Source organism: Coturnix japonica, chromosome 4 (assembly GCF_054131305.1).
Source record: "Coturnix japonica strain WE chromosome 4, WE-NBRP24, whole genome shotgun sequence".
Lineage (NCBI taxonomy): Eukaryota > Metazoa > Chordata > Aves > Galliformes > Phasianidae > Coturnix > Coturnix japonica.
In genome coordinates, this window is record NC_140666.1 from 32,447,178 (window position 1) to 32,460,073 (window position 12,896).

At 35.3% G+C, this 12,896-nt stretch overlaps 1 protein-coding gene across 9 annotated transcripts in view; it reads left to right on the forward strand.

Annotated features, from left to right (window-relative positions):
- LOC107313128 (uncharacterized) overlaps nucleotides 1-12,896 on the forward strand; it is a 542,029-nt gene that overhangs the window by 176,969 nt on the left and 352,164 nt on the right. The window lies entirely within an intron of this gene.

The window sequence follows — 12,896 nt, forward strand, 5'->3', positions numbered from 1 at the left end:
AAGCAGCCCTTGTGGAAGCCTCTGTTCTTTCAGATAAATTAGTAAAAGTGATAGCTTGGATCCATCTTAGTATTGGAAAGTGTATTATGGATGATTAATATAGTTAGTCTGAATAACACCATAAAGCTGGGAGATATGCTTCCCAGGTTCAGGCTAATGGACTGTGAGCCCCAGAGAGCAGTGCAGGACACTCCTTTAGTGGGAAACCTGAAATATGTACTGAAATATATGTATGTATGTATGTATATGTGTGTATATATATATATATATATATATATATATTTTTTTTTTTTCCAAGGGAAGCTTTCTTGTGTATAATGTGTCTCGAAAGTAATAATAATAATAATAAAATAATAATAATAATAATAACAACAATAATAATAACAATAATAAAGCTGTCTTTATTGGTGCAGCTTTTTTTTTTTTTTTTTTTTTTTTAAATTAGAAGCTATAAGCTACTTTTTTTTTTAATTTAGTTTGTAAACAAAGAGATAGTGGGTCAAATCTCACTCCTGTCATAGTCTTCTATTTCTTCACTACATATTTGATTTCTGCATAGATTTCATGTTATCTAAACTTGTTTGTTTTAACACTTTCCTGTCATTTTCTTAATCAGTCCTTTCAAAAGAATGTTGACTGTTGACTGTTTTCCTCTAAGTCTTTCAGGTGTGCTTTCAGAAGTGCCTCTAGGGCTTTTTGTTTCTTCTTATAACTTAAAAGAAATCTTGCATGTGCATTCTTTCATTCTTTCTCTTTACATTCATCAAAAATGAACAAAGGACAGTGTGGACAGTGAGTTACAGTCATACATAAATCATGTCTATTTCAAGTTATTATTGTGAAAACTACTTTGTTGAGGCCTCTTTTGTATATCAATACTATGAAAGTCACTGGGGGTACTACAAAGAAGGAGCAACGCTTTGTTGTTGTGACTGTTTGATTATTGTGGCTGTGCATGGAAGATTGTGTTCTGATGGCATATATCTCCGGATTCTGGGTCACATAAACACATCCTACCAGATCCCTATGCAACCATTCATCCCTCTGTAGGAACTGGAAGGTCTCCTTGTAACGGCTAACAACTTCCACTAGCTTCCCGGGGCTCCAGAAGTGCTAGTCAGCAGCTCTAGTCTGCAGCACATTTATTACTCTCTGACGTGCTGAAGACAGCCTGATACAAATAGAACTGCCTAGTGAAAAATGCTGTTCCAGTGTTTTATAATAAAGCGCACCAATTAGATGCATTCATTAGGACAAACTGCTTGTCTTTTCTTATATTAGATCTTTTAAAAGGCACAATGCATTTCATAGCTCGTTCTGCTCTGTATTATTATTAATTGAACAGAGCACATTACAAAGTTTTAATCCAATAACTGTAAATACATAATGAATAATATTTCCTTGGAGGCTATCAGGCTTGCAACAATTTCCTCTACAGCTCTGCATAGTCAGAGTAAGATGTATGATCATAAATTTGCTCTTTCCTTAGCATAGGTTCTCCACGGGTACATCAGGGACGCCTTTGGGGCAAGGACTGTTGCACGTGCAGTAAAAGACAATAGTATTATTTGTTAAAAAGTAAATTAGGAGCCAAAGCTAAAATGCAGCCTTTCAGTTTTTTCTTGTTGAAAAGGGTCCCATGCACAAGTTCTTCATGTTGTCTTGCGGATCCCTGGATGCCAAAAGGGAAGCAATGTTTTAATTTTAGTGGCATAAGGATTCCTAACTGCAGGATGTTATTTATAAAGGGCAAATGGCAAACACTAAATGAAGACAAAAGGAAACATTCTGTTCCTCTCAAGGGGAGAGAAGTATTCCTGTACAAGGTTGTGATTGAGCATGCTAAGATGAATTGAGCTGCTGTTTCTACTGACAAGCACATTACTTCTTGGATTCCTATGTATGCATGAAAGAGCTTGCACTCCCCAATTATGCTTAATGAAACGAATATGATCTACATCAGAAGGCCCCTAATTCAAAACTGCAGGTGATTGTGTAAAAGATAACTGTAAGGTACATGGAAGAGATTCCTGTTTTTATAGTGGAAATACTATGGTATTTCCCTATAGAATAAGTATTTGCAGCAGCTTGTGCTTGGACAGTACTCAAGGTGCTTAGCAGAGCTAGTAAGACTGAAGAAAAAGAATATATTAGTACAGTCTTTGACCACTAACGTAATCCACTAACTGAGTACTGAGCTATTTTCTGGCCATTCAGCGTGAAGATCCCTGTACGTATCCTTGTATCTGTATTTGTTAGCCCACTGAAAGTTACTGGAACATAATTATTTTCAGAAATTCAAATTTAATCAATGAAATCTGGTTGTCATAGGATGTAGGCCTAGACTTCTGAATATTGTAGTCATAGTATTCTTTTCCCAAGACCTTATCCTGTGGCATTTCAAAACAATAAGAGAATTGTGAGAGGAGTTTTGCATCTGTTTCCGTTTCCCTCAAAAATATCTCACAGCTTTGAAGATTCTAAGAGGGTCAGACTGTACTGAAATGAAATATATATGTAAAGTGGTTAAGAATAAAAAAAAAAGAAAAAAAGGAAAAATATTAAAATGTGTTAGCTACTGAGAAGCTGAAAGTCTTGGAACTGTTTTTCAAAACTAACAACAAATCTTAAATTTGCTACTCATTGGTTTTCATATTAATGCATTATGTTGCTAATCACTGTTACGACTTCGTAGATATCTGGGATCATTATGTTTTCATTCTCCATTTTCCATCACTTCATTGTCTTTCTATTAACTGTATGCTGATGAGTCTTTGGAAACAAAGTGCTATAACAAACACATACCTTGAAGCAGGGACAGTAAAGTAAGTGCTGTACTTTTTCTAAATAAAGTACTTCTTGAAAGTTTTGAAAACAAAAATTACAAGGATGTGTGCTTTTATCTGGCACAGTAAGATCAAATATTTATTCCCTTAGATTAAAATTGTTCTAGTCCTTTCGTAAGCCAAGAAGGAGAATTCATAAATTTCATAACTCTGAAAGTTTCATTGCTGAGGGCATATTCCATAAAATTGTTCATCTTGGTATAACTAAGTGTGGTTAGGCCAAAAAGTATTACTGAAAAGAAGTGGCAGAAGATAAAATTTAGATATTTAAATCCTAATACACTTCATGCAATAAGAAGCCTCTGTATTGTGTCACATCGACAGAAATTAAGAAAAATAAATAAATAAATAAAAAGGAAGCACCCGATATGATAGAATTTAGTTCTGTTCAGCAGAGCCAATGCACAGATTTTCTCCTAAGAAGAAGGACAAATGAGTGCTTATTCTTGTAAACTTAAAAATTCGAGCTGGAATATAAAATCAACATTGACCATCTGAACCGATGAATGAAATGGAAATGCTTGAATACAGACTCTCAAATACTGAAAATGAGTACTTAAGCCTGACTGTCATAGTTTAGGCAACAGTTCATTCACATTTCTTTCTAAGGTACATCCTCCATTCTCCAGGGTCATCTTTCCACATCATTACATGTTGGTGAAACTGTTCCAATGGTTATTTATTTATTTGTTTGTTTGTTTGTTTGTTTTCATTCTTTTGTTAATATTTTAAATGAAAAAACAACTCTTCAGTATCACCCCTTTCTTTCTTTTTTTCTTTTTCTTTTTTTTTGTTTTTACTTTCACGGACTATTGATGGAATGTGGACTGTTTAGTATGACATGATTCTAGGTCATTGCAAGTAATATCTAACGTCTTTTCACCTGCAAAATCCAAAGAATTTTTTTAAATAAAATCTGAAACATTTCATGGATGGTTTAAAGTTTACTAAAAAAGGGATTCTTAAAATCCAGGTTGCACTTATTTCACAATTACTTGTATGTAAGTTTCAAATTTTGTGTAACACACTTTTCTCCATCTGACTTTGCAGCGCATTGAACATTTAACTCTCTTCAGCAGTTTTGAAAATCTCAATTCATAGCAATTATGGTAAGAGCCACTACTTGACAGAAAGAAATAGGAGTTAGTTAAGTTAAAGAAATGTATCTGGAGTCCTTTTAAAATAATGAGTACACCCAAATAAAAAGGGAGTTCTTGCCAGAATTCTTCAAACCCCTTTTTCAATTTGCATATTAAATTGTACATCTACCAGTTCTGTTAATTCAGCAAAATAAGAACTTCTTCTGAAAGTAATTGCATTATTAGTCTACCTTGGCAGTAATGATCTTAAGATGAAGGCAGCAAGTAATCGTAATTCTAGCAGTGTCTTTTTTCTAATAATTAGTTGTAAAAGTCCATTGTACCTTTTCTACTCTTGAGAACTTTCATCTTATGCATTGTGCCATATTTAAAATAAAAGGTAGATTTTCTAAAAGCACAGATTTCTCAGGATTCTTTTTGTTAATATTTGTTCAGCATGTCTGAATCCAATATTTTCACTACTTATTTTGCTTTATACAACATAAAAAACTGAAATAATACTCTTCTCTTTAGAAGCTTTAACTAATTAAGACAGGAGGAACAGGGGGGAAGAAATAACAAAACCATGACCTAAGAAACAAGAAAAGAAGCAGCTACCTCTCCCTCCCTGCCTCTCTCTGTAGCTGTGGCTCTCACAAAAATTACAGTTTTTCAGAATCTGATAAACACGAGTAGCATACTAATTTCCAGCTAACTTTGTAGAAGTTTTTTCTTGGTCTTTATTCTAGGTTTCTTTTCACATTGATCAAATCATAGATACTAATTTTTGTTAATATGAAAACATTCCCTGTTATTTCCTTAAAACCTATGGAAGAAAAATTATTTTGGGTTTTATACTGACCACATCTATCAATTTAAACATATATAATAAACATATACATATTAGATTATCATGGGTATGAATTTAAATGAAAATTTTTTCGCCAGTCCTAGGAACATGAAGCCTATCATAATCTTTCAAAAGATTTTCAGGTATTTATTGTATATGTTGACCAGAGACTAGAAAAAGCAGTTCCTCATCACAGATCTTTTATGTTTAAATTGGAATGTCCCCTGTACACTTTCTATTTTTGTCAGCTAAAAAAAAAAAAATTAAAATGCTGAACTTGTACGAATGTATAAAAGAAAAAAAGAAAAGAAAATAAAAGAAAAGAAAAGAAAAGAAAAGAAAAGAAAAGAAAAGAAAAGAAAAGAAAAGAAAAGAAAAGAAAAGAAAAGAAAAGAAAAGAAAAGAGAAAGAGAAAAGAAAAGAAAAGAAAAGAAAAAGAAAAATGTTGAAACTACTCCAGTGGGTACAATGAGACAGTGAAAAGGAATTCCTTTTTATCCTGTTAGTTTGATTTCTTCACATAAATTGTAGAATTTTATGAGTAATTCCCTGGTCCACAAAAAAAAGAGACATGCTACTATAGAATGCAGACTCATTTTTTATTTTAAAACAAATTAGAACCACAGCAAAGGTAGAGAGATCAATGTCAACAGTGTATTATTATTTGTATTTTCCCACCTGTCATTAGCATCATTTATTTACTCTAGGTCATGCAAGCATAAAACAATAATTGCTTCCTTTTGTTTAGATAATGTCATTCAATTTGCAACTACAGAAATTAGAGAATTTAACAGAGATTTTAAAAGAGGAAATTAAATCATACAATTACAAAGTTTTTTTTTTTGGTTTTTTTTTTTGTTTTTTTTTTTTTTTTAATTCTAGAAGCATCATACTACTGGCTTCAGGATTTACCTAATATGCCTTTATTTAGTACACACCAGTACATAATTTTACACCACATACTGACTGAAGTGCTGCTTTGCCCTGTACAGTTTCTTTCACCTTTTGAGTTTTTACAAATACTGAATTCAGAGAAAAATTTTCATGTAATGTTTTTAATGGTGTTGGAGATGGAAATGTTTTCTGTGTACATGCACAATCTATCTAATATCAAACAGAGCAATATAATTAAGTTTTATGGTTTTTTATTTGTGTCTTATTTTTTCCTAAAGAAACAGAATATTCTCTGCTTTCATTCCCCTAGGGAATACTAACTTAAAGGGCTGTAGTGAAATCTGAGGGAAGCAGGGGAGTGGGCAGAAGAACTATCGAAAGGAAAATAGAACATGACTTGTGAAAAACAAAACCAATATTAAAGGCAACTGTTCTTCAGTGTGCAGTGTTGTGGAGGCAACACTTATTATCTCAATAGTCTTAAAATAAGCAAAAAATTTAAGCAGTGCTGTACATTACTAAGAGAGTACTTATATAGCTTTGACTAGCTACAAGAATCATTTAATAGAATCAGTCTTCTTTTTTTGTTCCATGGCATCCATAAACTAAATGTTTGCAAATGGTGTACTGGGACTGCCAGAAACAGATTCACATTGACCTCGATATGTCACCAGAAAGGTTTTCTGGCAATTCTTTTGTTTCCCATATGGCATTGTATTCTATTGGAAACACAACTGTTCTCTTACTTCTTCAGTCAAGCAAACCACTAATTTTTATTGTTACAAAAGATTTATTCATGTTACAGTTATTTACAAAGAAAGTAGTATTTATCCTACATCAAATAGTCGAATGAAACAAACTTCCAGTTTGATGAGCTGTGCTTAGACTGGAAAGCTGAATAAGACAAGATCATTTATTCAGCGGAGTCATTAAAATATGGTCAGAATTTGTGGATTAGCATGGCTAACTCCCAAGGATGTAGTAATTATATGAAAGCTACAGGTATATATATATATGTGCATTTATATATGTTTTTGAGTGTGCTTTTGGTTCCTGTAGTTGTGATCAGTGATATGATTGATGGTTCAAGCAACTATGCCAGAAAAATGGGAAGGGAGGAGTAGTGGAAAATGACCAGTTAAGGGAGAATTGTGAACATAATTAAGAAAACTAAAATTTGGAAGCCTTTCATTAGAGGAATTCAACTTCTGTTTGTACTCTTTTGAAATATCAACATCTTACTGACATTCTCATTTTTTCTAAATTTGTGATTTTGTTTACAGTCATTCTTAAGGGAAAAAAAAAAGGTAAAATTATTGAAATGTTATAATTATATGAATATTGCATATTCATATTTCACCCAAATATTTCACTCACAAAAGAAAGTATTCTCCAGTTCACTTCAAACCATTTTCACATACAGTGGTCATTTCTTAGATTGACCACTGTAGTTTTCCCTATGTTGCCTTTATAATGATGCAAGAGTAAAGAAGTTAAATTTTCAGACAAAATTTTATGGTAAAGTTTTCAAAAATAGTTTACAATTTGCTGTTAGGAGAAGCTAGTATCAATATTGTGTCTGAACAGAATTTAAAACTGTAAATTCATGGTATTCTTTTTGTTTGTTCATTTCATTTTTGCAGTGAGGTTACTTGATGAAGTCTAAAAATTAGCTAAAATTTGGAAAGGAACCTCTCATGTTTGAGAGTGCTATGGTAATACAAAGTTTTTGCACGTCGATAATGAAGAGTTAAATCACAAAAGTACCAAAAGTTATGAAATATTTCTTATTAAATGACAACTGGTGAACACCAGATAATTTGTGGGGAATACAAACAGTGTTTTTACAAGTATTGTTCTAGTTTGTCAGCTGTGAAACCTCTCTTAATGTTGACTCTAGATTTCTTTGTTGAAATATTTATAAACCTCCTCTCATGTGTCTTTTAAGGAAATATGAATTAGCCAAATAATGAAGCTAAAATTATAATCTGTTTGATAGTTGCTTGAATAGAAAATCAAAAACTTGCTGTATTCCAGCAGTCTACTGCAGACTGCCTTCTTTTACCAAAAGGTACTCATTTTATTACTTGTAAAGATAAAGACTAATTAAATGCTGCACAGCCTTTCAGTAATCCAAAAGCTCTGCTAATGAGGAGTCTCATCCTGTTACAGAAGTTACAACACAAGCAGGTTTGAGGAATGAGCTCAACCCCTAGGCAGAACTGCAAATGCCACAAACACCATCCTGGCAGCCATATTTTGCTCTTGGGCCCACATGCTGTTGTGTTCTGGTTCATCTTCTGTCAAAAATGTATAGCTCCTCTGGGCAGCCTCCAGTGCCTTGCCACCCTCTGAGTAAAGAATTTCTTCCTAATATCTAATCTGCATCTTTCCTCTTTTAGTTTAAAACAACTGTCTTATCACCGTCTTCCCATGCAGTAAGTCAGTCTGCCTCTTCTTTATAACTCTTTTTAGGCACTGGAAGGCTGGAACAAGGTCTCCCCAGAGCCTTCTCTTCTTGAGGTTGAATAAGCTCAGCTCCCTTATATTTTTTACAGAAAGATGTGATTCCAAGCAGATCAGATTGTGTGCGCAGCAGATTGCACAGATGTGCATTAGGTTGTATATATGTCTACATGTGTGTATATCATACAGTCATAAAATCAGAGAATCATCAATGTTGGAAATGACCTCTAAAGATCATCCAGTCCAGAAATCCACCTATCACCAATATTTTCCACTGAACCATGTCCTCAGTACATCTAAATATTTCTTGAACACCTCCAGGGATGGTGACTCTACCACCTCCCTGGACAGTCTGTTCCAGCACCCGAGCACTCTTTCAGAGAAGATGTATTTCCTAATATCCATCCTGAATCTCCCCTGGCACAACTTGAGGTCATTCCTTTAGTCCTGTTATGAGTTACATGAGAAAAGAGGCTGATCCCCACCTCACCACATCTTCCTTTCAGGTAGCTGTAGAAAGCAATAAGGTCACCCCTGAGCCCCCACTTCTCCTGACTGAACAATCTCAGCTCCCTCAGTCATTCGTTATAAGGCTTGTGCTCCAGAACCCTCACCAGCTTTGGTGCTCTTCTCTGAATATGCTCCAGGGCCTTGATATCTTTCTTGCAGTGAGGGGCATAAAACTGAACACAGTGTAGGTGTGGCTGAGTACAGAGAGATGATCACTTCCCTAATCCAACTGGCAACGCTATTTCTGAGCCAAGCCAGGATGCCATTGGCTTTCTTGTCTGCCTTGGTACTCTTGGCTTATGTTCAGCCTAGTGTTGACCAATACCCCCCGGTACTTTTCATCTACACAGTCTTCCAGCTCTTCTGTCCCAAGCCTGTAGTCTTGCCTGGGGTTGTTGTAACCAAAATGCAGGACTCAGCACTTGGTCTCGTTGAACATCATCCTGCTAGCTTGAGACCAGCTATTCAACCTCTCCAGATCCCTCAGCAGGGTCTTCCTACTCCTAGGCAGATCAGCACTTCATGCCATCTTGGTTTCATCTTCAAACTTATGCAGGTTGCACTCATTGCCATTGTCCAAGTCATTAATAAACATATTGAACAAGACAGACTGCAATACCGACCCCCTGGGAACACCACACGTGACTGGTCATCTGGATATGACTCCATTCACCACCACTCCCTGGCTTGGTCCTCCAGCTAGTTCTTTATCCAGGAAAGACTGTATCAGTCCAAGCCATGGGCTGCCCACTTCTCCAGGAGAATACTGTCAGAGACAGTGTCAAAGGTTGTGCTGAAATCTAGGTAGACTACATCAACAGCTTTTCCTTCCTCCACCAGGTGGGTCACTAGATCATAGGAGAATATCAGGTTGGTGTAACAGGATCTGCCTTTCATGAACTAATACTGGTGAGGCCTGATCCCCTGGCTGTCCTGCACAAGCAGTGAGATCTCTCTCAAGACAATCTATTCTATGACCTTACTTGGCACCAAGGTCAGGCTGACAGGCCTGCAGTTTTCCAAATCCTCTTCATGACCCTTTTTGTAGACAGGAGTCGCGTTGGCAAGCCTCCAATCCTCTATAATCTCTCCCATTGACCAGGAATGCTGATAGATGATGGAAAGCAGCATTGTTATCACCACCACCAGTTCCCTCAATACCCTCATGCAGATCACATCTGGCACCATGGATTTGTGGCAGTCAGGGTGGAATAGGTCTCTAACTGCTTTCACTTGAATTCTGGGGTGTTTCTTCAGATGCTTCACATCTGAGACTTCCAGGTTGGGGGTAGAGTACCCAGAGAATAACTGGAAACATGTATATGTGTGCATGCAGTACACATGGAGACCTGCATGTTCTACATGCCTCCCATGATGATGTTCATGGGGTTAAGTGAGCCCAATTATAAACTTCTGGATACCTACCAATCTGTGGTTGTGGTTGCTATTTCTGACCACTTCGAATGATAGCAATAGAGTGAGGAAGGATTATTTATTTTATTCTACAATTTGGATACCAAGTGTGCTGGGTTTCTTTAAATGAAAGCAAAGGAAGGGTTAATACTTCATCCTAAAGGTTTGATATTTGAGCATGAAAAGCAAGACTCAATTAAAAGTGAACCTCTTCAAATTATATTTTCTGTGAGCTTGTGCAAACTCGATTACAGAAACGGCTTTTGTACTGATCTGGTTTGTAAAATGCCTGCTTGTTTTAAATCTAATACACATGCTTAAATTAAGTGACATGCATATATTGTATATACTCGTTTTCTTTCAATATTGCTGATTCTGTCATTCTTTCTGTTCTGGAAAAATACTTCAAGGAATAAAAACAAAAAAAACAAAAAAAACTTCTATTTAAGAACACTTTAGAAGACTTGAACACCAAAAAGGTATACAAAATGGAATTCATTTGTTGGTTATGGTGTTGATTTTGTATCATAAAGTAAGACTACTAAAGAATCTTACTGTTAGGACCAACGATAGACTGAGCATTGCTGTAGAGTAGCCTGTAAATGATTCTGCTGGAGCCTGTTAATTAGAATCATAGTCATAAACATACTGATAGTTCATATTCACACTTATGTGAAAGATTATTAATTCTCTGTCTTACTGATAGCACACTGATAGACAGTCCTCATGATGTTCATCACCACTGATATGGATTATGTTCAGAGGAAGACTGATAACGGAGCAGCCTGCTGTCATCTGGATGTGATAGGGGGTCATCTAGAAATGTCATACTTATGCATCTATATGTTCTCTACAGAAAGAAATGACCTTGTTGCACAATCTTGTCAGGAAATAAAAAGGCTCAGGCTGTCACTCACATGGAAAACAACAAAGACTTTATAAAAAAGAAATCATACTAACTTGAGTCTTGCTTTTAAAACCATTCTAGAGGAAAGAAATGAATATATTTGTTTATTGTCTGGGAACTACAGGAAGACCATAAATTTATAAACCCCTATTTCTTCTCAGTGACCAGTACATCAATAATATGTAATTGAGTTCAGCTTGGTTATCTTACAACTTTCCTTGAGTTTAAAAGAAGTTAGCAATATTTCAGCTTCTGAAAATCGTGGGTCCTGAAAATGTTCTGTTCCCTTCTTAATAATTAGCATGAATTGGTGGGATGTTTTTTTAGAAAATATATCTTTTATATATATATATATATATATATATGTATTACGTATCATTTGTGTGAATGGTGAATTGGTTTTCTTGAAAACACTAACTTTTGCAACACTATACCTGTGATAAGAGGTGATGATAGTGTTTTAGTAATCACTGTGTAGATATAGAAACAGGAGCATATATCCTGTAGAGGTACTGTAATTCTTTTTTCTCCATAGTACTGCATTGACTGTACCAGCAAATGGGTGCAGAAATAGCTTTCCTTGAACTCTGTCAGATAAATGCAAATATGGTAGAAAACCTTTTATCTGAATAGTTAAGTTCATGTTTATGTGAACATGTTAGCTCCAATTTCCTTGTTCAGTATTTCTTTGCAGAAATAAAGTGGTTTCTCTCAACAGGCGGAGATATTAAACTTGAATGACTGAGACCATTTGAAACCAGTTGGAGTAATGGACTGAATGTCATCTGTGTATGAAAAGTTGACGCAATCTGTCAGTCTTTAGGAAAGCTTTGATTTGTGTGTGGGTCTAGGGTGATGGTACTATGAGATTCCTTAGTTTAAATAACAGCATATTTGCATCATTATTATGGTCCCTCATTCTTAAAGTGCCTACCAGATTTCAACTGAGGGAACAGTCATATATTCCTTTTGTAAAGAGCTGGAAAAGTTTTAGTATCGTAGTAACTGTTGCTCTTATGAGCAATGTTTACTTCCAGAAAATAGTCATCTGGGAACTCTTCATGCACTGCAGTGCTTGGGCATCTGCATTTTTGCTTACACTCCTTTGACTTAATTTGGTTGCACTTGTACACATGAGATGGTTCTGACTTCCCTTTTTACCAGCTGAGTTTTGTGAGTTACAGCTTGGGTTCGAGCTTGGGTGTGGTAACAGCACTGATAGCCTTACCTGGTAAAAACACATCTTGCCTCTTTGTGTGATGAAACTAGTTCCTCTCCCTCTTTAATCCCAGCTATGCTAGCTGACCTGAGCCATCAGGCTTTTCTTATTCATAATTTTCTGATGACTCTTCACTATTTGAGCTCAGCTATTATTTATTATGCTGTGTTGAAATGATGAATAGTTCCAGGCAGACAAAAAGCAGGTGGATATTTCATAGTTAGCATTCAGGGACAGGGATCTGCAGACTTCCCTGGAGCTACTGCACAGGCTTTTTGAGAACTGTTGAGGGCTCACTCCATCCAAAGGAATACACATGCAGGGAAAAATTCTCCTTCCCCAAACACAAATCTATAACTTATAGAATCCAAGTAAATAGATTTTATTTTATCTTTTTCTCTAGTTTTATTTTACTGTAAAATGTTTCTATAATTGGGTTCCTCAGTATCCTCTGGTCTCTTACTCTCAGGTGAATTACTTAATTCATTGCAGCTTTTACTGTTGAATTCCTGGCATAAAGGAAATGGCATATAAATTGTCTTTTCTGTATTATGTTATTTAGCTTTATGAATAAGTTGAAATGAATAACAATCATCTTTGGTAACCTGGAACAGATAAGAAGTTCAATGGGAAAGAAAACAGAAAACTTTTTTTTTTTTTTGTTAATTGCTATCAATTAATAACATATTGGTTCATTTAAAAATAATCTTCA